Below are 24,869 nucleotides of genomic sequence, written 5' to 3' on the forward strand. Positions count from 1 at the left end.
TGTAACTCTGTGAGATGATTTCACAGAACTCAAAGAAGTTTCTCAGAAAGCTTCTTTCTCTTTGTTATCGGAGGATATTTCCTTTGGCCCTAGAGTCTTCAAAGGGATCCGAAATATCTCTTCTCAGATTCCTCAGAAATAAGGCTAGCAAAGAGATCCACGAAATACAGATGTAACACTGTGAGATGAATTAACAGAACACTGAGCAGTTTCTCAGAAAGCTTCTTTCCAGATTTCATCTGAGGATATTTCCTTTTTCACCATAGCCCTCTAAGGGCTTCCAAATATCACTTTGCCAATTCCACAAGAAGTGTCTTAGCGAAAGGCTTCTTGAGGGGAAAGCTGTAACTCTGTGAGATGATTTCAAAGAAACAAAGAAATTTCTCAGAAAGCTTCTTTCTCTTTGTAATTGGAGGATATTTCCTTGGGCCCTATAGTCTTCAAAAGTATCCGAATTTTCCGTTCTCAGATTCCACAGAAATAAGGCTAGCAAAGAGATCCACGAAATACAGATGTATCTCTGTGAGATGAATTAACAGAACACTAAGCAGTTTCTCAGAAAGCTTCCTTCCAGATTTCATTTGAGGATATTTCCTTTTTCACCGTAGCCTTCTATGGGCTTCCAAATATCACTTTGCCAATTCCACAAGAACTGTCTTAGCGAAAGGCTTCTTGAGGGGAAAGCTGTAACTCTGTGAGATGATTTCACAGAACCCAAAGAAGTTTCTCAGAAAGCTTCTTTCTCTTTGTTATCGGAAGATATTTCCTTTGGCCCTATAGTCTTCAAAGGGATCCGAAATATCTGTTCTCAGATTCCACAGAAATAAGGCTAGCAAAGAGATCCATGAAATACAGATGCAACTCTGATTCATGAATTAACAGAACACCAAGCAGTTTCTCAGAAAGCTTCTTTCCAGATTTCATCTGAGGATATTTCCTTTTTCACCATAGCCCTCTATGGGCTTCCAAATATCACTTTGCCAATTCCACAAGAACTGTCTTAGCGAAAGGCTTCTTGAGGGGAAAGCTGTAACTCTGTGAGATGATTTCACAGAACACAAAGAAGTTTCTCAGAAAGCTTCTTTCTCTTTGTTATTCGAGGATACTTCCTTTGGCCCTATAGTCTTCAAAGGGATCGGAAATATCTGTTCTCAGATTCCACAGAAATAAGGCTAGCAAAGAGATACACGAAATACAGATGTAACTCTGAGAGATGAATTTACAGAACACCAAGCAGTTTCTCAGAAAGCTTCTTTCCTGATTTCATCTGAGGATATTTCCTTTTTCACCATAGAACTCTATGGGCTTCCAAATATCACTTTTCTAATTCCACAAGCAGTGTCTTAGCGAAAGTCTTCTTGAGGGGAAAGCTGTAACTCTGTGAGATGATTTCAAAGAACACAGAGAAATTTCTCAGAAAGCTTCTATCTCTTTGTAATTGGAGGATATTTCCTTTGGCCCTATACTCTTCAAAGGGATCCGAAATTTCTGTTCTCAGATTCCACAGAAATAAGGCTAGCAAAAAGATCCATGAAATACAGATGTAACTCTGTTAGATGAATTAACAGAACACTAAGCAGTTTCTCAGAAAGCTTCTTTCCAGATTTCATCTGAGGATATTTCCTTTTTCACCGTAGCCCTCAATGGGCTTCCAAATATCACTTTGCCAATTCCACAAGAACTTTCTTAGCGAAAGGCTTCTTGAGGGGAAAGCTGTAACTCTGTGAGATGATTTCACAGAACACAAAGAAGTTTCTCAGAAAGCTTCTTTCTCTTTGTTATCGGAGGATACTTCCTTTGGTCCTATAGTCTTCAAAGGGATCCGAAATATCTGTTCTCAGATTCCACAGAAATAAGGCTAGCAAAGAGATCCACGAAATACAGATGTAACTCTGAGAGATGAATTAACAGAACACCAAGCAGTTTCTCAGAAAGCTTCTTTCCTGATTTGAACTGAGGATATTTCCTTTTTCACCATAGCCCTCTATGGGCTTCCAAATATCACTTTTCCAATTCCACAAGAACTGTCATAGCGAAAGGCTTCTTGAGGGGAAAGTGGTAACTCTGTGAGTTGATTTCACAGAACACAAAGAAGTTTCTCAGAAATCTTCTTTCTCTTTGTAATCGAAGGATATTTCCTTTGACCCTATCGTCTTCAAAGGGATCCAAAATATCTGTTCTCAGATACCACAGAAATAAGGCTAGCAAAGAGATCCACAAAATACAGATGTAACCCTGTGAGATGAATTAAGTGACAGCAAGCAGTTTCTCAGAAAGCTTCTTTCCAGATTTCATCTGAGGATATTTCCTTTTTCACCATAGCCCTCTATGGGCTTCCAAATATCACTTTGCCTATTCCACAATAACTGTCTTAACGAACGGCTTCTTGAGAGGAAAGCTGTAACTCTGTGAGATGATTTCACAGAACACAAAGAAGTTTCTCAGAAAGCTTCTTTCTCTTTGTTGTCGGAGGATATTTCCTTTGGCCCTATAGTCTTCAAAGGGATCGAAATATCTGTTCTGAGATACCACAGAAATAAGGCTAGCAAAGAGATCCACGAAATACAGATGTAACTCTGAGAGATGAATTAACAGAACACCGAGCAGTTTCTCAGAAAGCTTCTTTCCAGATTTCATCTGAGGATATTTCCTTTTTCACTATAGCCCTCTATGGGCTTCCAAATATCACTTTGCAAATTCCACAAGAACTGTCTTAGCGAAAGGCTTCTTGAGGGGAAAGCTGTAACTCTGTGAGATAATTTAAAGAACACAAAGAAATTTCTCAGACATCTTCTCTCTCTTTGTAATTGGAGGATATTTCCTTTGGCCCTATAGTCTTCAAAGGGATCCGAAATTTCTGTTCTCAGATTCCACAGAAATAAGGCTAGCAAAGAGATCCACGAAATACAGATGTAACTCTCTGAGATGAATTAACAGAACACTAAGCAGTTTCTCAGAATGCTTCTTTCCAGATTTCATCTGAGGATATTTCCTTTTTCACGATAGCCCTCTATGGGCTTACAAATATCACTTTGCCAATTCCACAAGAACTGTCTTAGTGAAAGGCTTCTTGAGGGGAAAGCTGTAACTCTGTGAGATGATTTCACAGAACACAAAGAAGTTTCTCAGAAAGCTTCTTTCTCTTTGTTATCGGAGGATATTTCCTTTGGCCCTATAGTCTTCAAAGGGATCCGAAATATCTGTTCTCAGATTCCACAGAAATAAGTCTAGCAAAGAGATCCACGAAATACAGATGTAACTCTGTGAGATGAATTAACAGAACACCAAGCAGTTTCTCAGAAAGCTTCTTTCCAGATTTCATCTGAGGATATTTCCTTTTTCACCATTCCCCTCTATGGGCTTCCAAATATCACTTTGCCAATTCCACAAGAACTGTCTTAGCGAACGGCTTCTTGAGGGCAAAGCTGTAACTCTGTGAGATGATTTCACAGAACTAAAAGAAGTTTCTCAGAAAGCTTCTTTCTCTTTGTTATTGGAGGATATTTCCTTTGGCCCTATAGTCTTCAAAGGGATCCGAAATATCTGTTCTCAGATTCCACAGAAATAAGGCTAGCAAAGAGATCCACGAAATACAGATGTAACTCTGTGAGATGAATTAACAGAACACCAAGCAGTTTCTCAGAAAGCTTCTTTCCAGATTTCATCTGAGGATATTTCCTTTTTCACCATAGCCCTCTATGGGCTTCCAAATATCACTTTGCCAATTCCACAAGAAGTGTTTAGCGAAAGGCTTCTTGAGGGGAAAGCTGTAACTCTGTGAGATGATTTAAAAGAACACAAAGAAATTTCTCAGAAATCTTCTATCTCTTTGTAATTGGAGGATATTTCCTTTGGACCTATAGTCTTCAAAGGGATCCGAAATTTCTGTTCTCAGATTCCACAGAAATAAGGCTAGCAAAGAGATCCACGAAATACAGATGTAACTCTGTGAGATGAATTAACAGAACACTGAGCAGTTTCTCAGAAAGCTTCTTTCCAGATTTCATCTGAGGATATTTCCTTTTTCACCATAGCCCTCAATGGGCTTCCAAATATCACTTTGCCAATTCCACAAGAACTGTCTTAGGGAACGGCTTCTTGAGGGGAAAGCTGTAACTCTGTGAGATGATTTCACAGAACACAAAGAAGTTTCTCAGAAAGCTTCTTTGTCTTTGTTATCGGAGGATATTTCCTTTGGCCCTGTAGGCTTCAAAGGGATCCGAAATATCTGTTCTCAGATTCCAGAGAAATAAGGCTAGCGAAGAGATCCAGGAAATACAGATGTAACTCTCTGAGATGAATTAACAGAGCACCAAGCAGTTTCTGGGAAAGCTTCTTTCCAGATTTCATCTGAGGATATTTCCTTTTTCACCGTAGCCCACTAAGGTCTTCCAAATATCACTTTGCCAATTCCACAAGAAGTGTCTTACCGAAAGGCTTCTTGAGGGGAATGCTGTAACTCTGTGAGATGATTTCACAGAACACCAAGTAATTTCTCAGAAAGCTTCTTTCTCTTTGTTATCGGAGGATAATTCCTTTGGCCCTATAGTCTTCAAAGGGTTCCGAAATATCTGCTCTCAGATTCCAGAGAAATAAGGCTAGCAAAGAGATCCACGAACTACAGATGTAACACTGAGAGATGAATTAACAGATCTCCAAGCAGTTTCTCAGAAAGCTTCTTTCCAGATTTCATCTGAGGATATTTCCTTTTTCCCATAGCCCTCTATGGGCTTCCAAATATCACTTTGCCAATTCCAAAAGAACTGTCTTAGCGAAAGGCTTGTTGAAGGGAAAGCTGTAACTCTGTGAGGTGATTTAACAGAACACAAAGAAGTTTCTCAGAAAGCTTCTTTCTCTTTGTTATCGGAGGATATTTCCTTTGGCCCTAAAATCTTCAAAGGGATCCGAAATATCTGTTCTCAGATTCCACAGAAATAAGGCTAGCAAAGAGATCCATGAAATACAGATGTAACTCTGAGAGATGAATTAACAGAACACCAAGCAGTTTCTCAGAAAGCTTCTTTCCAGATTTCATCTGAGGATATTTCCTTTTTCACCATAGCCCTCTAGGGGCTTCCAAATATCACTTTGCCAATTCCAGAAGAACTGTCTTAGCGAAAGGCTTCTTGAGGGGAAAGCTGTAACTCTGTGAGATGATTTCAAAGAACACAAAGAAATTTCTCAGAAAGCTTCTCTCTCTTTGTAATTGGAGGATATTTCCTTTGGCCCTATAGTCTTCAAAGGGAACCGAAATTTCTGTTCTCAGATTCCACAGAAGTAAGGCTAGCAAAGAGATCCACGAAATACAGATGTAACTCTCTGAGAGGAATTAACAGAACAATAAGCAGTTTCTCAGAAAGCTTCTTTCCAGATGTCATCTGAGGATATTTCCTTTTTCACCATAGCCCTCTATGGGCTTCCAAATATCACTTTGCCAATTCCACAAGAATTGTCTTAGCGAACGGCTTCTTGAGGGGAAAGCTGTAACTCTGTGAGATGATTTCACAGAACACAAAGAAGTTTCTCAGAAAGCTTCTTTCTCTTTTTTATTGGAGGATATTTCCTTTGGCCCTATAGTCTTCAAAGGGATCCAAAATATCTGTTCTCAGATTCCAAAGAAATAAGGCTAGCAAAGAGATCCACGACATACAGATGCAACTCTGAGAGATGAATTAACAGAACACCAAGCAGTGTCTCAGAAAGCTTCTTTCCATAATTCATCAGAGGATATTTCCTTTTTCACCATAGCCCTCTATGGGCTTCCAAATATCACTTTGCCAATTCCACAAGAACTGTCTTAGCGAACGGCTTCTTGAGGGGGAAGCTGTAACTCTGTGAGATGATTTCACAGAACACAAAGAAGTTTCTCAGAAAGCTTCTTTCTCTTTGTTATCAGAGGATATTTCCTTTGGCCCTATAGACTTCAAAGTGATTCGAAATATCTGTTCTTAGATTCCACAGAAATAAGGCTAGCAAAGAGATCCACGAAATGCAGATGTAACTCTGAGAGATGAATTAACAGAACACCAAGCAGTTTCTCAGAAAGCTTCTTTCCAGATTTCATCTGAGGATATTTCCTTTTTCACCATAGCCCTCTATGGGCTTCCAAATATCACTTTGCCAATTCCACAATAACTGTCTTAGAGAAAGGCTTCTTGAGGGGAAAGCTGTAACTCTGTGAGATGATTTCAAAGAACACAAAGAAATTTCTCAGAAAGCTTCTCTCTCTTTGTAATTGGAGGATATTTCCTTTCGCCCAATAGTCTTCAAAGGGATCCGAAATTTCTGTTCTCAGATTCCACAGAAATAAGGCTTGCAAAGAGATCCACGAAATACGGATGTAACTCTCTGAGATGAATTAACAGAAAACTAAGCAGTTTCTCAGAAAGCTTCTTTCCAGATGTCATATGAGGATATTTCCTTTTTCAACATAGCCCTCTATGGGCTTCCAAATATCACTTTGCCAATTCCACAAGAACTATCTTAGCGAAAGGCTTCTTGAGGGGTAAGCTGTAACTCTGTGAGATGATTTCACAGAACACAAGGAAGTTTCTCAGAAAGCTTCTTTCTCTTTGTTATCGGAGGATATTTCCTTTGGCCCTATAGTCTTCAAAGGGGTCCGAAATATCTGTTCTCAGATTCCACGGAAAAAAGGCTAGCAAAGAGATCCACGAAACACAGATGTAACTCTGTGAGATGAATTATCAGAACACCAAGCAGTTTCTCAGATAGCTTCTTTCCAGATTTCACCTGAGGATATTTCCTTTTTCACCATAGCCCTCTAAGGGCTTCCAAATATCACTTTGCCAATTCCACAAGAACTGTCTTAGCGAACGGCTTCTTGAGGGGAAAGCTGTTACTTTGTGAAATGATTTCACAGAACACAAACAAGTTTCTCAGAAAGCTTCTTTCTCTTTGTTATCGGAGATTATTTCCTTTGGCCCTATAGTCTTCAAAGGAATCCAAAATATCTGTTCTCAGATTCCACAGAAATAAGGCTATCAAAGAGATCCACGAAATAGAGATGTAACTCGGAGAGATGAATTGACAGAACACCAAGCAGTTTCTCAGAAAGCTTCTTTCCATAATTCATCAGAGGATATTTCCTCTTTCACCATAGCCCTTTATGGGCTTCCAAATATCACTTTGCCAATTCCACAAGAACTGTCTTAGCCAACGGCTTCTTGAGCTGAAAGCTGTAACTCTGTGAGGTGATTTATCAGAACACAAAGAAGTTTCTCAGAAAGCTTCTTTCTCTTTGTTATCGGAGGGTATTTCCTTTGGCCCTATAGTTTTAAAGTGATTCGAAATATCTGTTCTCAGATTCCACAGAAATAAGGCTAGCAAAGAGATCCACGAAATACAGATGTAACTCTGTGAGATGAATTAACAGAACACTTAGTAGTTTCTCAGAAAGCTTCTTTCCAGATTTCATCTGAGGATATTTCCCTTTTCACCATAGCCCTCTATTGGCTTCCAAAATCACTTTGTCAATTCCACAAGAACTGTCTTAGCGACCGGCTTCTTGAGGGGAAAGCTGTAACTCTGTGAGATGATTTCACAGAACACAAAGAAGTTTCTCAGAAAGCTTCTTTCTCTTTGTTATCGGAGGATATTTCATTTGGCCCTATAGTCTTCAAAGTAATCCGAAATATCTGTTCTCAGATTCCACAGAAATAAGGCTAGCAAAGAGATCCACGAAATACAGATGTAACTCTCTGAGATGAATTAACAGATCACTAAGCAGTTTCTCAGAAAGCTTCTTTCCAGATTTCATCTGAGGATATTTCCTTTTTCACCATAGCCCTCTATGGGCTTCCAAATATCACTTAGCCAATTCCACAAGAACTGTATTAGCGAAAGGCTTCTTGAGGGGAAAGCTGTAACTCTGTGAGATGATTTCACAGAACACAAAGAAGTTTCTCAGAAAGTTTCTTTCTCTTTGTTATCGTAGGATATTTCCTTTGGCCCTATAGTCTTCAAAGGGATCCGAAATATCTGTTCTCAGATTCCACAGACATAAGGCTAGCAAAGAGATCCACGAAATTCAGATGTAACTCTGTGAGATGAATTAACAGAACACTAAGCAGTCTCTCAGAAAGCTTCTTTCCAGATTTCATCTGAGGATATTTCCTTTTTCACCGTAGCCCCCTATGGGCTTCCAAATATCATTTTGCCAATTCCACAAGAACTGTCTTAGCGAACGGCTTCTTGAGGGGAAATCTGTAACTCTGTGAGATGATTTCACAGAACACAAAGAAGTTTCTCAGAAAGCTTCTTTCTCTTTGTTATCGGAGGATATTTCATTTGGCCCTATAGTCTTCAAAGGGATCCGAAATATCTGTTCTCAGATTCTACATAATAAGGCTAGCAAAGAGATCCACGAAATACAGATGTAACTCTGAGAGATGAATTAACAGAACACCAAGCAGTTTCTCAGAAAGCTTCTTTCTATATTTCATCAGAGGATATTTCCTTTTTCACCGTAGCCCTCTGTGGGCTTCCAAATATCACTTTGCCTATTCCACAAGAAGTGTCTTAGCGAAAGTCTTCTTGAGGGGAAAGCTGTAAATCTGTGAGATGATTTCACAGAACACAAAGAAGTTTCTCAGAAAGCTTCTTTCTCTTTGTTATCGGGGGATATTTCCTTTGGCCCTATAGTCTTCAAAGGGATCCGAAATTTCTGTTCTCAGATTCCACAGAAATAAGGCTAGTAAAGAGATCCACGAAATACAGATATAACTCTCTGAGATGAATTAAAAGAACAGTAAACAGTTTCTCAGAAAGCTTCTTTCCAGATTTCATCTGAGGATATTTCCTTTTTCACCATAGCCCTCTATGGGCTTCCAAATATCACTTTGCCAATTCCACAAGAACTGTCTTAGCGAAAGTCTTCTTGAGGGGAAAGCTGTAACTCTGTGAGATGATTTCACAGAACACAAAGAAGTTTCTCAGAAAACATCTTTCTCTTTGTTATCGGAGGATATTTCCTTTGGCCCTATAGTCTTCAAAGGGATCCGAAATATCTGTTCTCAGTTTTCACAGAAATAAGTCTAGCAAAGAGATCCACAAAATACAGATATAACTCTGTGAGATGAATTAACAGAACACTGCGCAGTTTCTCAGAAAGCTTCTTTCCAGATTTCATCTGAGGATATTTCCTTTTTCACCGTAGCCCTCTATGGGCTTCCAAATATCACTTTGCCAATTCCACAAGAAGTGTCTTAGCGAAAGTCTTCTTGAGGGGAAAGCTGTAACTCTGTGAGATGATTTAAAAGAACACAAAGAAATTTCTCAGAAAGCTTCTATCTCTTTGTCATTGGAGGATATTTCCTTTGGCCCTTTAGTCTTCAAAGGGATCCGAAATTTCTGTTCTCAGATTCCACAGAAATAAGGCTAGCAAAAAGATCCATGATATACAGATGTAACTCTGTGAGATGAATTAACAGAACACTAAGCAGTTTCTCAGAAAGCTTCTTTCCAAATTTCATCTGAGGATATTTCCTTTTTCACAATAGCCCTCTAAGGGCTTCCAAATATCACTTTTACAATTACACAAGAACTGTCTTAGCGAAAGGCTTCTTGAGGGGAAAGCTGTAACTCTGTGAGATGATTTCAGAAAACACAAAGAAGTCTCAGAAAGCTTCTTTCTCTATGTTATCAGAGGATATTTCCTTTGGCCCTATAGTCTTCAAAGGGATCCGAAATATCTGTTCTCAGATTCCACAGAAATAAGGCTAGCAAAGAGATCCACGAAATACAGATGTAACTCTGTGAGATGAATTAACAGAACACCAAGCAGTTTCTCAGAAAGCTTCTTTCCAGATTTCATCTGAGGATATTTCCTTTTTCACCATAGCCCTCTATGGGCTTCCAAATATCACTTTTCCAATTCCACAAGAACTGTCTTAGCGAAACGCTTCTAGAGGGGAAAGCTGTAACTCTGTGAGATGATTTCACAGAACACAAAGAAGTTTCTCAGAAAGCTTCTTTCTCTTTGTTTTCGGAGGATATTTCCTTTGGCCCTATAGTCTTCAAAGGGATCCGAAATATCTGTTCTCCGATTCCACAGAAATAAGGCTAGCAAAGAGATCCACGAAATACAGATGTAACTCTGTGAGATGAATTAACAGAACACCAAGCAGTTTTTCAGAAAGCTTCTTTCCAGATTTCATCTGAGGATATTTCCTTTTTCACCATAGCCCTCTATGGGCTTCCAAATATCACTTTGGCAATTCCACATGAACTGTCTTAGCGAAAGGCTTCTTTAGGGGAAAGCTGTAACTCTGTGAGATGATTTCACAGAACACAAAGAAGTTTCTCAGAAAGCTTCTTTCTCTTTGTTATCGGAGGATATTTCCTTTGGCCCTACAGTCTTCAAAGGGATCCGAAATATCTGTTCTCAGATTCCACAGAAATAAGGCTAGCAAAGAGATCCACGAAATACAGATGTAACTCTGAGAGATGAATTAACAGAACACTAAGCAGTTTCTCAGAAAGCTTCTTTCCAGATTTCATCTGAGGATATTTCCTTTTTCACCATAGCCCTCTATGGGCTTCCAAATATCACTTTGCCAATTCCACAAGAAGTGTCTTAGCGAACGGCTTCTTGAGGGGAAAGCTGTAACTCTGTGAGATGATTTCACAGAACACAAAGAAGTTCCTCAGAAAGCTTCTTTCTCTTTCTTATCAGAGGATATTTCCTTTGGCCCTATAGTCTTCAAAGGGATCCGAAATATCTGTTCTCAGATTCCACAGAAATAAGGCTAGCAAAGAGATCCACGAAATACAGATGTAACTCTGTGAGGTGAATTAACAGAAAACCAAGCAGTTTCTCAGAAAGCTTCTTTCCAGATTTCATCTGAGGATATTTACTTTTTCACCATAGCCCTCTATGGGCTTCCAAATATCACTTTTCCAATTCCACAAGAACTGTCTTAGCGAAAGGCTTCTTGAGGGGAAAGCTGTAACTCTGTGAGATGATTTCACAGAACACAAAGAAGTTTCTCAGAAAGCTTCTTTCTCTTTGTTATCGGAGGATATTTCCTTTGGCCCTATAGTCTTCAAAGGGATCCGAAATTTCTGTTCTCAGATTCCACAGAAATAAGGCTAGTAAAGAGATCCACGAAATACAGATATAACTCTCTGAGATGAATTAAAAGAACAGTAAACAGTTTCTCAGAAAGCTTCTTTCCAGATTTCATCTGAGGATATTTCCTTTTTCACCATAGCCCTCTATGGGCTTCCAAATATCACTTTGCCAATTCCACAAGAACTGTCTTAGCGAAAGTCTTCTTGAGGGGAAAGCTGTAACTCTGTGAGATGATTTCACAGAACACAAAGAAGTTTCTCAGAAAACATCTTTCTCTTTGTTATCGGAGGATATTTCCTTTGGCCCTATAGTCTTCAAAGGGATCCGAAATATCTGTTCTCAGTTTTCACAGAAATAAGTCTAGCAAAGAGATCCACAAAATACAGATATAACTCTGTGAGATGAATTAACAGAACACTGCGCAGTTTCTCAGAAAGCTTCTTTCCAGATTTCATCTGAGGATATTTCCTTTTTCACCGTAGCCCTCTATGGGCTTCCAAATATCACTTTGCCAATTCCACAAGAAGTGTCTTAGCGAAAGTCTTCTTGAGGGGAAAGCTGTAACTCTGTGAGATGATTTAAAAGAACACAAAGAAATTTCTCAGAAAGCTTCTATCTCTTTGTCATTGGAGGATATTTCCTTTGGCCCTTTAGTCTTCAAAGGGATCCGAAATTTCTGTTCTCAGATTCCACAGAAATAAGGCTAGCAAAAAGATCCATGATATACAGATGTAACTCTGTGAGATGAATTAACAGAACACTAAGCAGTTTCTCAGAAAGCTTCTTTCCAAATTTCATCTGATGATATTTCCTTTTTCACAATAGCCCTCTAAGGGCTTCCAAATATCACTTTTACAATTACACAAGAACTGTCTTAGCGAAAGGCTTCTTGAGGGGAAAGCTGTAACTCTGTGAGATGATTTCAGAAAACACAAAGAAGACTCAGAAAGCTTCTTTCTCTTTGTTATCAGAGGATATTTCCTTTGGCCCTATAGTCTTCAAAGGGATCCGAAATATCTGTTCTCAGATTCCACAGAAATAAGGCTAGCAAAGAGATCCACGAAATACAGATGTAACTCTGTGAGATGAATTAACAGAACACCAAGCAGTTTCTCAGAAAGCTTCTTTCCAGATTTCATCTGAGGATATTTCCTTTTTCACCATAGCCCTCTATGGGCTTCCAAATATCACTTTTCCAATTCCACAAGAACTGTCTTAGCGAAACGCTTCTAGAGGGGAAAGCTGTAACTCTGTGAGATGATTTCACAGAACACAAAGAAGTTTCTCAGAAAGCTTCTTTCTCTTTGTTTTCGGAGGATATTTCCTTTGGCCCTATAGTCTTCAAAGGGATCCGAAATATCTGTTCTCAGATTCCACAGAAATAAGGCTAGCAAAGAGATCCACGAAATACAGATGTAACTCTGTGAGATGAATTAACAGAACACCAAGCAGTTTTTCAGAAAGCTTCTTTCCAGATTTCATCTGAGGATATTTCCTTTTTCACCATAGCCCTCTATGGGCTTCCAAATATCACTTTGGCAATTCCACATGAACTGTCTTAGCGAAAGGCTTCTTTAGGGGAAAGCTGTAACTCTGTGAGATGATTTCACAGAACACAAAGAAGTTTCTCAGAAAGCTTCTTTCTCTTTGTTATCGGAGGATATTTCCTTTGGTCCTATAGTCTTCAAAGGGATCCGACATATCTGTTCTCAGATTCCACAGAAATAAGGCTAGCTAAGAGATCCACGAAATACAGATGGAACTCTGTGAGATGAATTAACAGAACACCAAGCAGTTTCTCAGAAAGCTTCTTTCCAGATTTCATCTGAGGATATTTCCTTTTTCACCATAGCCCCCTATGGGCTTCCAAATATCACTTTGTCAATTCCACAAGAAGTGTCTTAGCGAAAGGCTTCCTGAGGGGAAAGCTGTAACTCTGTGAGATGATTTCACAGAACACAAAGAAGTTTCTCAGAAAGCTTCTTTCTCTTTGTTATCGGAGGATATTTCCTTTGGCCCTACAGTCTTCAAAGGGATCCGAAATATCTGTTCTCAGATTCCACAGAAATAAGGCTAGCAAAGAGATCCACGAAATACAGATGTAACTCTGAGAGATGAATTAACAGAACACCAAGCAGTTTCTCAGAAAGCTTCTTTCCAGATTTCATCTGAGGATATTTCCTTTTTCACCATAGCCCTCTATGGGCTTCCAAATATCACTTTGCCAATTCCACAAGAAGTGTCTTAGCGAACGGCTTCTTGAGGGGAAAGCTGTAACTCTGTGAGATGATTTCACAGAACACAAAGAAGTTCCTCAGAAAGCTTCTTTCTCTTTCTTATCAGAGGATATTTCCTTTGGCCCTATAGTCTTCAAAGGGATCCGAAATATCTGTTCTCAGATTCCACAGAAATAAGGCTAGCAAAGAGATCCACGAAATACAGATGTAACTCTGTGAGGTGAATTAACAGAAAACCAAGCAGTTTCTCAGAAAGCTTCTTTCCAGATTTCATCTGAGGATATTTACTTTTTCACCATAGCCCTCTATGGGCTTCCAAATATCACTTTTCCAATTCCACAAGAACTGTCTTAGCGAAAGGCTTCTTGAGGGGAAAGCTGTAACTCTGTGAGATGATTTCACAGAACACAAAGAAGTTTCTCAGAAAGCTTCTTTCTCTTTGTTATCGGAGGATATTTCCTTTGGCCCTATAGTCTTCAAAGGGATCCGAAATATCTGTTCTCAGTTTCCACAGAAATAAGTCTAGCAAAGAGATCCACGAAATACAGATATAACTCTGTGAGATGAATTAACAGAACACTGAGCAGTTTCTCAGAAAGCTTCTTTCCAGATTTCATCTGAGGATATTTCCTTTTTCACCGTAGCCCTCTATGGGCTTCCAAATATCACTTAGCCAATTCCACAAGAACTGTCTTGGCGAACGGCTTCTTGAGGGGAAATCTCTAACTCTGTGAGATGATTTCACAGAACACAAAGAAGTTTCTCAGAAAGCTTCCTACTCTTTGTTATCGGAGGATATTTCCTTTGGCCCTATAGTCTTCAAAGGGATCCGAAATATCTGTTCTCAGATTCTACATACTAAGGCTAGCAAGGAGATCCACGAAATACAGATGTAACTCTGAGAGATGAATTAACAGAACACCAAGCAGTTTCTCAGAAAGCTTCTTTCCAGTTTTCATCTGAGGATATTTCCTTTTTCACCATAGCCCTCTATGGGCTTCCAAATATCACTTTGCCAATTCCACAAGAAGTGTCTTAGCGAAAGGCTTCTTGAGGGGAAAGCTGTAATTCTGTGAGATGATTTCACAGAACAAAAGAAGTTTCTCAGAAAGCTTCTTTCTCTTTGTTATCGAAGGATATTTCCTTTGGCCCTATAGTCTTCAAAGGGATCCGAAATATCTGTTCTCAGATTCCACAGAAATAAGGCTAGCAAAGAGATCCACGAAATACAGATGTAACTCTGTGAGATGAATAAACAGAACACTGAGCAGTTTCTCAGAAAGCTTCTTTCCAGATTTCATCTGAGGATATTTCCGTTTTCACCATAGCCCTCTATGGGCTTCCAAATATCACTTTTCCAATTCCACAAGAATTGTCTTAGCGAACGGCTTCTTGAGGGGAAAGCTGTAACTCTGTGAGATGATTTCACAGAACACAAAGAAGTTTCTCAGAAAGCTTCTTTCTCTTTCTTATCAGAGGGTATTTCCTTTGGCCCTATAGTCTTCAAAGCGATCCGAAATATCTGTTCTCAGATTCCACAGAAATAAGGCTAGCAAAGAGATCCACGAAACACAGATGTAACTCTGTGAGGTGAATTAACAGAACACCAAGCAGTTTCTCAGAAAGCTTCTTTCCAGATTTCATCTGAGGATATTTCCTTTTTCACCATAGCCCTCTATGGGCTTCCAAATATCACTTTTCCAATTCCACAAGAACTGTCTTAGCGAAAGGCTTCTTGAGATGAAAGCTGTAACTCTGTGAGATGATTTCACAGAACACAAAGAAGTTTCTCAGAAAGCTTCTTTCTCTTTGTTTTCGGAGGATATTTCCTTTGGCCCTATAGTCTTCAAAGGGATCCGAAATATCTGTTCTCAGATTCCACAGAAATAAGGCTAGAAAAGTGATCAACGAAATACAGATGTAACTCTGTGAGATGAATTAACAGAACACCAAGCAGTTTTTCAGAAAGCTTCTTTCCAGATTTCATCTGAGGATATTTCCTTTTTCACCGTAGCCCTCTATGGGCTTCCAAATATCACTTTGGCAATTCCACATGAACTGTCTTAGCGAAAGGCTTCTTTAGGGGAAAGCTGTAACTCTGTGAGATGATTTCACAGAACACAAAGAAGTTTATCAGAAAGCTTCTTTCTCTTTGTTATCTGAGGATATTTCCTTTGGTCCTATAGTCTTCAAAGGGATCCGACATATCTGTTCTCAGATTCCACAGAAATAAGGCTAGCTAAGAGATCCACGAAATACAGATGTAACACTGTGAGATGAATTAACAGAACACCAAGCAGTTTCTCAGAAAGCTTCTTTCCAGATTTCATCTGAGGATATTTCCTTTTTCATCATAGCCCCCTATGGGCTTCCAAATATCACTTTGTCAATTCCACAAGAAGTGTCTTAGCGAAAGGCTTCTTGAGGGGAAAGCTGTAACTCTGTGAGATGATTGAACAGAACACAAAGAAGTTTCTCAGAAAGCTTCTTTCTCTTTGTTATTGGAGGATATTTCCTTTGGCCTTACAGTCTTCAAAGGGATCCGAAATATCTGTTCTCAGATTCCACAGAAATAAGGCTAGCAAAGAGATCCACGAAATACAGATGTAACTCTGAGGGATGAATTAACAGAACACCAAGCAGTTTCTCAGAAAGCTTCTTTCCAGATTTCATCTGAGGATATTTCCTTTTTCACCATAGCCCTCTATGGGCTTCCAAATATCACTTTGCCAATTCCACAAGAAGTGTCTTAGCGAAAGGCTTCTTGAGGGGAAAGCTGTAATTCTGTGAGATGATTTCACAGAACACAAAGAAGTTTCTCAGAAAGCTTCTTTCTCTTTGTTATCGAAGGATATTTCCTTTGGCCCTATAGTCTTCAAAGGGATCCGAAATATCTGTTCTCAGATTCCACAGAAATAAGGCTAGCAAAGAGATCCACGAAATACAGATGTAACACTGTGAGATGAATAAACAGAACACTGAGCAGTTTCTCAGAAAGCTTCTTTCCAGATTTCATCTGAAGATATTTCCCTTTTCACCATAGCCCTCTATGGGCTTCCAAATATCACGTTGCCAATTCCACAAGAAGTGTCTTAGCGAAAGGCTTCTTGAGGGGAAAGCTGTAACTCTGTGAGATGATTTCACAGAAAACAAAGAAGTTCCTCAGAAAGCTTCTTTCTCTTTCTTATCAGAGGATATTTCCTTTGGCCCTATAGTCTTCAAAGGGATCCGAAATATCTGTTCTCAGATTCCACAGAAATAAGGCTAGCAAAGAGATCCACGAAATACAGATGTAACTCTGTGAGGTGAATTAACAGAACACCAAGCAGTTTCTCAGAAAGCTTCTTTCCAGATTTCATCTGAGGATATTTCCTTTTTCAACATAACCCTCTATGGGCTTCCAAATATCACTTTTCCAATTCCACAAGAACTGTCTTAGCGAAAGGCTTCTTGAGGGGAAAGCTGTAACTCTGTGAGATGATTTCACAGAACACAAAGAAGTTTCTCAGAAAGCTTCTTTCTCTTTGTTATCGGAGGATATTTCCTTTGCCCTATAGTCTTCAAAGGGATCCGAAATATCTGTTCTCAGATTCCACAGAAATAAGGCTAGCGAAGAGATCCACGAAATACAGATGTAACTCTGTGAGATGAATTAACAGAACACCAAGCAGTTTCTCAGAAAGCTTCTTTCCAGATTTCATCTGATCATATTTCCTTTTTCACCATAGCCCACTATGGGCTCCCAAATATCACTTTGCCAATTCCACAAGAAGTGTCTTAGCGAAAGGCTTCTTGAGGGGAAATCTGTAACTCTGTGAGATGATTTCACAGAACACAAAGAAGGTTCTCAGAAAGCTTCTTTCTCTTTGTTATCGGAGGATATTTCCTTTGGCCCTACAGTCTTCAAAGAAATGCGAAATATCTGTTCTCAGATTCCACAGAAATAAGGCTAGCAAAGAGATCCACGAAATACAGATGGAACTCTGAGGAATGAATTAACAGAACACCGAGCAGTTTCTCAGAAAGCTTCTTTCCAGATTTCATCTGAGGATATTTCCTTTTACACCATAGCCCTCTAGGGGCTTCCAAATATCATTTTGCAAATTCCACAAGAAGTGTCTTAGCCAAAGGCTTCTTGAGGGGAAAGCTGTAACTCTGTGAGATTATTTAAAAGAACACAAAGAAATTTCTCAGAAAGCTTCTTTCTCTTTGTAATTGGAGGATATTTCCTTTGGCCCTATAGTCTTCAAAGGGATCCGAAATTTCTGTTCTCAGATTTCACAGAAATAAGGCTAGCAAAGAGATCCATGAAATACAGATGTAACTCTGTGAGATGAATTAACAGAACACTAAGCAGTTTCTCAGAAAGCTTCTTTACAGATTTCATCTGAGGATATTTCCTTTTTCACCATAGCCCTCTATGGGCTTCCAAATATCACTTTGCCAATTCCACAAGAACTGTCTTAGCGAAAGGCTTCTTGAGAAGAAAGCTGTAACTCTGTGAGATGATTTCACAGAACACAAACAAGTTTCTCAGAAAACATCTTTCTCTTTGTTATCGTAGGATATTTCCTTTGGCCCTGTAGTCTTCAAAGGGATCCGAAATATCTGTTCTCAGTTTCCACTGAAATAAATCTAGCAAAGAGATCCACGAAATACAGATATAAATCTGTGAGATGAATTAACAGAACACTGAGCAGTTTCTCAGAAGTTTCTTTCCAGATTTCATCTGAGGATATTTCCTTTTTCACCGTAGCCCTCTATGGGCTTCCAAATATCACTTTGCCAATTCCACAACAACTGTCTTAGCGAACGGCTTCTTGAGGGGAAATCTCTAACTCTGTGAGATGATTTCACAGAACACAAAGAAGTTTCTCAGAAAGCTTCCTACTCTTTGTTATCGGAGGATATTTCCTTTGGCCCTATAGTCTTCAAAGGGATCCGAAATATCTGTTCTCAGATTCTACATAATAAGGCTAGCAAAGAGATCCACGAAATACAGATGTAACTCTGAGAGATGAATTAACAGAACACCAAGCAGTTTCTCAGAAAGCTTCTTTCCAGATTTCATCTGAGGATATTTCCTTTTTCACCATAGCCCTCTATGGGCTTTCAAATATCACTTTGCCAATTCCACAAGAAGTGTCTTAGCGAAAGGCTTCTTCAGGGGAAAGCTGTAATTCTGTGAGATGATTTCACAGAACAAAAGAAGTTTCTCAGAAAGCTTCTTTCTCTTTGTTATCGAAGGATATTTCCTTTGGCCCTATACTCTTCAAAGGATCCGAAATATCTGTTCTCAGATTCCACAGAAATAAGGCTAGCAAAGAGATCCACGAAATACAGATGTAACTCTGTGAGATGAATAAACAGAACACTGAGCAGTTTCTCAGAAAGCTTCTTTCCAGATTTCATCTGAGGATATTTCCGTTTTCACCATAGCCCTCTATGGGCTTCCAAATATCACTTTTCCAATTACACAAGAATTGTCTTAGCGAACGGCTTCTTGAGGGGAAAGCTGTAACTCTGTGAGATGATTTCACAGAACACAAAGAAGTTTCTCAGAAAGCTTCTTTCTCTTTCTTATCAGAGGATATTTCCTTTGGCCCTATAGTCTTCAAAGCGATCCGAAATACCTGTTCTCAGATTCCAGAGAAATAAGGCTAGCAAAGAGATCCACGAAACACAGATGTAACTCTGTGAGATGAATTTACAGAACACCAAGCAGTTTCTCAGAAAGCTTCTTTCCAGATTTCCTCTGAGGATATTTCCTTTTTCACCATAGCCCTCTATGGGCTTCCAAATATCACTTTGCCAATTCCACAAGAACTGTCTTAGCGAACGGCTTCTTGAGGGGAAATCTGTAACTCTGTGAGATGATTTCAGAACACAAAGAAGTTTCTCAGAAAGCTTCTTACTCTTTGTTATCGGAGGATATTTCCTTTGGCCCTATAGTCTTCAAAGGGATCCGAATTGTCTGTTCTCAGATTCTACATAATAAGGCTAGCAAAGAGATCCACGAAATACAGATGTAACTCTGAGAGATGAATTAACAGAACACCAAGCAGTTTCTCAGAAAGCTTCTTTCCAGATTTCATCTGAGGATATTTCCTTTTTCACCATAGCCCTCTATGGGCTTTCAAATATCACTTTGCCAATTCCACAAGAAGTGTCTTAGCGAAAGGCTTCTTGAGGGGAAAGCTGTAATTCTGTGAGATGATTTCACAGAACAAAAGAAGTTTCTCAGAAAGCTTCTTTCTCTTTGTTATCGAAGGATATTTCCTTTGGCCCTATACTCTTCAAAGGATCCGAAATATCTGTTCTCAGATTCCACAGAAATAAGGCTAGCAAAGAGATCCACGAAATACAGATGTAACTCTGTGAGATGAATAAACAGAACACTGAGCAGTTTCTCAGAAAGCTTCTTTCCAGATTTCATCTGAGGATATTTCCGTTTTCACCATAGCCCTCTATGGGCTTCCAAATATCACTTTTCCAATTACACAAGAATTGTCTTAGCGAACGGCTTCTTGAGGGGAAAGCTGTAACTCTGTGAGATGATTTCACAGAACACAAAGAAGTTTCTCAGAAAGCTTCTTTCTCTTTCTTATCAGAGGATATTTCCTTTGGCCCTATAGTCTTCAAAGCGATCCGAAATACCTGTTCTCAGATTCCACAGAAATAAGGCTAGCAAAGAGATCCACGAAACACAGATGTAACTCTGTGAGATGAATTTACAGAACACCAAGCAGTTTCTCAGAAAGCTTCTTTCCAGATTTCATCTGAGGATATTTCCTTTTTCACCATAGCCCTCTATGGGCTTCCAAATATCACTTTGCCAATTCCACAAGAACTGTCTTAGCGAACGGCTTCTTGAGGGGAAATCTGTAACTCTGTGAGATGATTTCAGAACACAAAGAAGTTTCTCAGAAAGCTTCTTACTCTTTGTTATCGGAGGATATTTCCTTTGGCCCTATAGTCTTCAAAGGGATCCGAATTGTCTGTTCTCAGATTCTACATAATAAGGCTAGCAAAGAGATCCACGAAATACAGATGTAACACTGTGAGATGAATTAACAGAACACCAAGCAGTTTCTCAGAAAGCTTCTTTCCAGATTTCATCTGAGGATATTTCCTTTTTCACCGTAGCCCTCTATGGGCTTCCAAATATCACTTTGCCAATTCCACAAGAAGTGTCTTACCGAAAGGCTTCTTGAGGGGAAAGCTGTAATTCTGTGAGATGATTTCACAGAACGCAACGAAATTTCTCAGAAAGCTTCTTTCTCTTTGTTATCGGAGGATATTTCCTTTGGCCCTATAGTCTTCAAAGGGATCCAAATATCTGTTCTCAGATTCCACAGAAATAAGGCTAGCAAAGAGATCCACGAAATACAGATGTAACTCTGTGAGATGAATAAATAGAACACTGAGCAGTTTCTCAGAAAGCTTCTTTCCAGATTTCATCTGAGGATATTTCCCTTTTCACCTTAGCCCTCTATGGGCTTCCAAATATCACTTTACCAATTCCACAAGAACTGTCTTAGTGAACGGCTTCTTGAGGGGAAAGCTGTAACTCTGTGAGATGATTTCACAGAACACAAAGAAGTTTCTCAGAAAGCTTCTTTCTCTTTGTTATCGGAGGAAATTTCCTTTGGCCCTATAGTCTTCAAAGGGATCCGAAATATCTATTCTCAGATTCCAAAGAAATAAGGCTAGCAAAGAAATCCACGAAATACAGATGTAACTCTGAGGGATGAATTAACAGAACACCAAGCAGTTTCTCAGAAAGCTTCTTTCCAGATTTCATCTGAGGATATTTCCTTTTTCACCATTGCCCTCTAGGGGTTTCCAAATATCACTTTGCCAATTCCACAAGAAGTGTCTTAGCGAAAGTCTTCTTGAGGGGAAAGCTGTAACTCTGTGAGATGATTTAAGAGAACACAAAGAAAGTTCTCAGAAAGCTTGTATCTCTTTGTAATTGGAGAATATTACCTTTGGCCCTATAGTCTTCAAAGGGATCCGAAATTTCTGTTCTCAGATTCCACAGAAATAAGGCTAGCAAAAAGATCCATGATATACAGATGTAACTCTGTGAGATGAATTAACAGAACACTAAGCAGTTTCTCAGAAAGCTTCTTTCCAAATTTCATCTGAGGATATTTCCTTTTTCACAATAGCCCTCTATGGGCTTCCAAATATCACTTTTCCAATTACACAAGAACTGTCTTAGCGAAAGGCTTCTTGAGGGGAAAGCTGTAATTCTGTGAGATGATTTCAGAGAACACAAAGAAGTTTCTCAGATAGCTTCTTTCTCTTTGTTATCAGAGAATATTTCCTTTGGCCCTATAATCTTCAAAGGGATCCGAAATATCTGTTCTCAGATTCCACAGAAATAAGGCTAGCAAAGAGATCCACGAAATACAGATGTAACTCTGTGAGATGAATTAACAGAACACCATGCAGTTTCTCAGAAAGCTTCTTTCCAGATTTCATCTAAGGATATTTCCTTTTTCACCATAGCCCTCTATGGGCTTCCAAATATCACTTTTCCAATTCCACAAGAACTGTCTTAGCGAAAGGCTTCTTTAAGGGAAAGCTGTAACTCTGTGAGATGATTTCACAGAACACAAAGAAGATTCTCAGAAAGCTTCTTTCTCTTTGTTATCGGAGGATATTTCCTTTGGCCCTATAGTCTTCAAAGGGATCCGAAATTTCTGTTCTCAGATTCCACAGAAATAAGGCTAGCAAAGAGATCCATGAAATACAGATGTAACTCTGTGAGATGAATAAACAGAACACTGAGCAGTTTCTCAGAAAGCTTCTTTCCAGACTTCATCTGAGGATATTTCCGTTTTCACCATAGCCCTCTAGGGGCTTCCAAATATCACTTTTCCAATTCCACAAGAATTGTCTTAGCGAACGGCTTCTTGAGGGGAAAGCTGTAACTCTGTGAGATGATTTCATAGAACACAAAGAAGTTTCTCAGAAAGCTTCTTTCTCTTTCTTATCAGAGGATATTTCCTTTGGCCCTATAGTCTTCAAAGCGATCCGAAATATCTGTTCTCAGATTCCACAGAAATAATGCTAGCAAAGAGATCCACGAAACACAGATGTAACTCTGTGAGGTGAATTAACAGAACACCAAGCAGTTTCTCAGAAAGCTTCTTTCCAGATTTCATCTGAGGATATTTCCTTTTTCACCGTAGCCCTCTATGGGCTTCCAAATATCACTTTGCCAATTCCACAAGAAGTGTCTTACCGAAAGGCTTCTTGAGGGGAAAGCTGTAATTCTGTGAGATGATTTCACAGAACGCAACGAAATTTCTCAGAAAGCTTCTTTCTCTTTGTTATCGGAGGATATTTCCTTTGGCCCTATAGTCTTCAAAGGGATCCAAATATCTGTTCTCAGATTCCACAGAAATAAGGCTAGCAAAGAGATCCACGAAATACAGATGTAACTCTGTGAGATGAATAAATAGAACACTGAGCAGTTTCTCAGAAAGCTTCTTTCCAGATTTCATCTGAGGATATTTCCCTTTTCACCTTAGCCCTCTATGGGCTTCCAAATATCACTTTGCCAATTCCACAAGAACTGTCTTAGTGAACGGCTTCTTGAGGAGAAAGCTGTAACTCTGTGAGATGATTTCACAGAACACAAAGAAGTTTCTCAGAAAGCTTCTTTCTCTTTGTTATCGGAGGAAATTTCCTTTGGCCCTATAGTCTTCAAAGGGATCCGAAATATCTGTTCTCAGATTCCACAGAAATAAGGCTAGCAAAGAAATCCACGAAATACAGATGTAACTCTGAGGGATGAATTAACAGAACACCAAGCAGTTTCTCAGAAAGCTTCTTTCCAGATTTCATCTGAGGATATTTCCTTTTTCACCATTGCCCTCTAGGGGTTTCCAAATATCACTTTGCCAATTCCACAAGAAGTGTCTTAGCGAAAGTCTTCTTGAGGGGAAAGCTGTAACTCTGTGAGATGATTTAAAAGAACACAAAGAAAGTTCTCAGAAAGCTTCTATCTCTTTGTAATTGGAGAATATTACCTTTGGCCCTATAGTCTTCAAAGGGATCCGAAATTTCTGTTCTCAGATTCCACAGAAATAAGGCTAGCAAAAAGATCCATGATATACAGATGTAACTCTGTGAGATGAATTAACAGAACACTAAGCAGTTTCTCAGAAAGCTTCTTTCCAAATTTCATCTGAGGATATTTCCTTTTTCACAATAGCCCTCTATGGGCTTCCAAATATCACTTTTCCAATTACACAAGAACTGTCTTAGCGAAAGGCTTCTTGAGGGGAAAGCTGTAATTCTGTGAGATGATTTCAGAGAACACAAAGAAGTTTCTCAGATAGCTTCTTTCTCTTTGTTATCAGAGAATATTTCCTTTGGCCCTATAATCTTCAAAGGGATCCGAAATATCTGTTCTCAGATTCCACAGAAATAAGGCTAGCAAAGAGATCCACGAAATACAGATGTAACTCTGTGAGATGAATTAACAGAACACCAAGCAGTTTCTCAGAAAGCTTCTTTCCAGATTTCATCTAAGGATATTTCCTTTTTCACCATAGCCCTCTATGGGCTTCCAAATATCACTTTTCCAATTCCACAAGAACTGTCTTAGCGAAAGGCTTCTTTAAGGGAAAGCTGTAACTCTGTGAGATGATTTCACAGAACACAAAGAAGATTCTCAGAAAGCTTCTTTCTCTTTGTTATCGGAGGATATTTCCTTTGGCCCTATAGTCTTCAAAGGGATCCGAAATTTCTGTTCTCAGATTCCACAGAAATAAGGCTAGCAAAGAGATCCACGAAATACAGATGTAACTCTGTGAGATGAATAAACAGAACACTGAGCAGTTTCTCAGAAAGCTTCTTTCCAGACTTCATCTGAGGATATTTCCGTTTTCACCATAGCCCTCTAGGGGCTTCCAAATATCACTTTTCCAATTCCACAAGAATTGTCTTAGCGAACGGCTTCTTGAGGGGAAAGCTGTAACTCTGTGAGATGATTTCATAGAACACAAAGAAGTTTCTCAGAAAGCTTCTTTCTCTTTCTTATCAGAGGATATTTCCTTTGGCCCTATAGTCTTCAAAGCGATCCGAAATATCTGTTCTCAGATTCCACAGAAATAAGGCTAGCTAAGAGATCCACGAAATACAGATGTAACTCTGAGAGATGAATTAACAGAACACCAAGCAGTTTCTCAGAAAGCTTCTTTCCAGATTTCATCTGAGGATATTTCCTTTTTCACCATAGCCCTCAATGGGCTTCCAAATATCACTTTGCCAATTCCACAAGAAGTGTCTTAGCGAAAGGCTTCTTGAGGGGAAAGCTGTAATTCTGTGAGATGATTTCACAGAACACAAAGAAGTTTCTCAGAAAGCTTCTTTCTCTTTGTTATCGAAGGATATTTCCTTTGGCCCTATAGTCTTCAAAGGGATCCGAAATATCTGTTCTCAGATTCCACAAAAATAAGGCTAGCAAAGAGATCCACGAAATACAGATGTAACACTGTGAGATGAATAAACAGAACACT

This window comes from Macaca fascicularis, chromosome 10 (genome assembly GCF_037993035.2).
Source record: "Macaca fascicularis isolate 582-1 chromosome 10, T2T-MFA8v1.1".
Classification (NCBI taxonomy): Eukaryota; Metazoa; Chordata; class Mammalia; order Primates; family Cercopithecidae; genus Macaca; species Macaca fascicularis.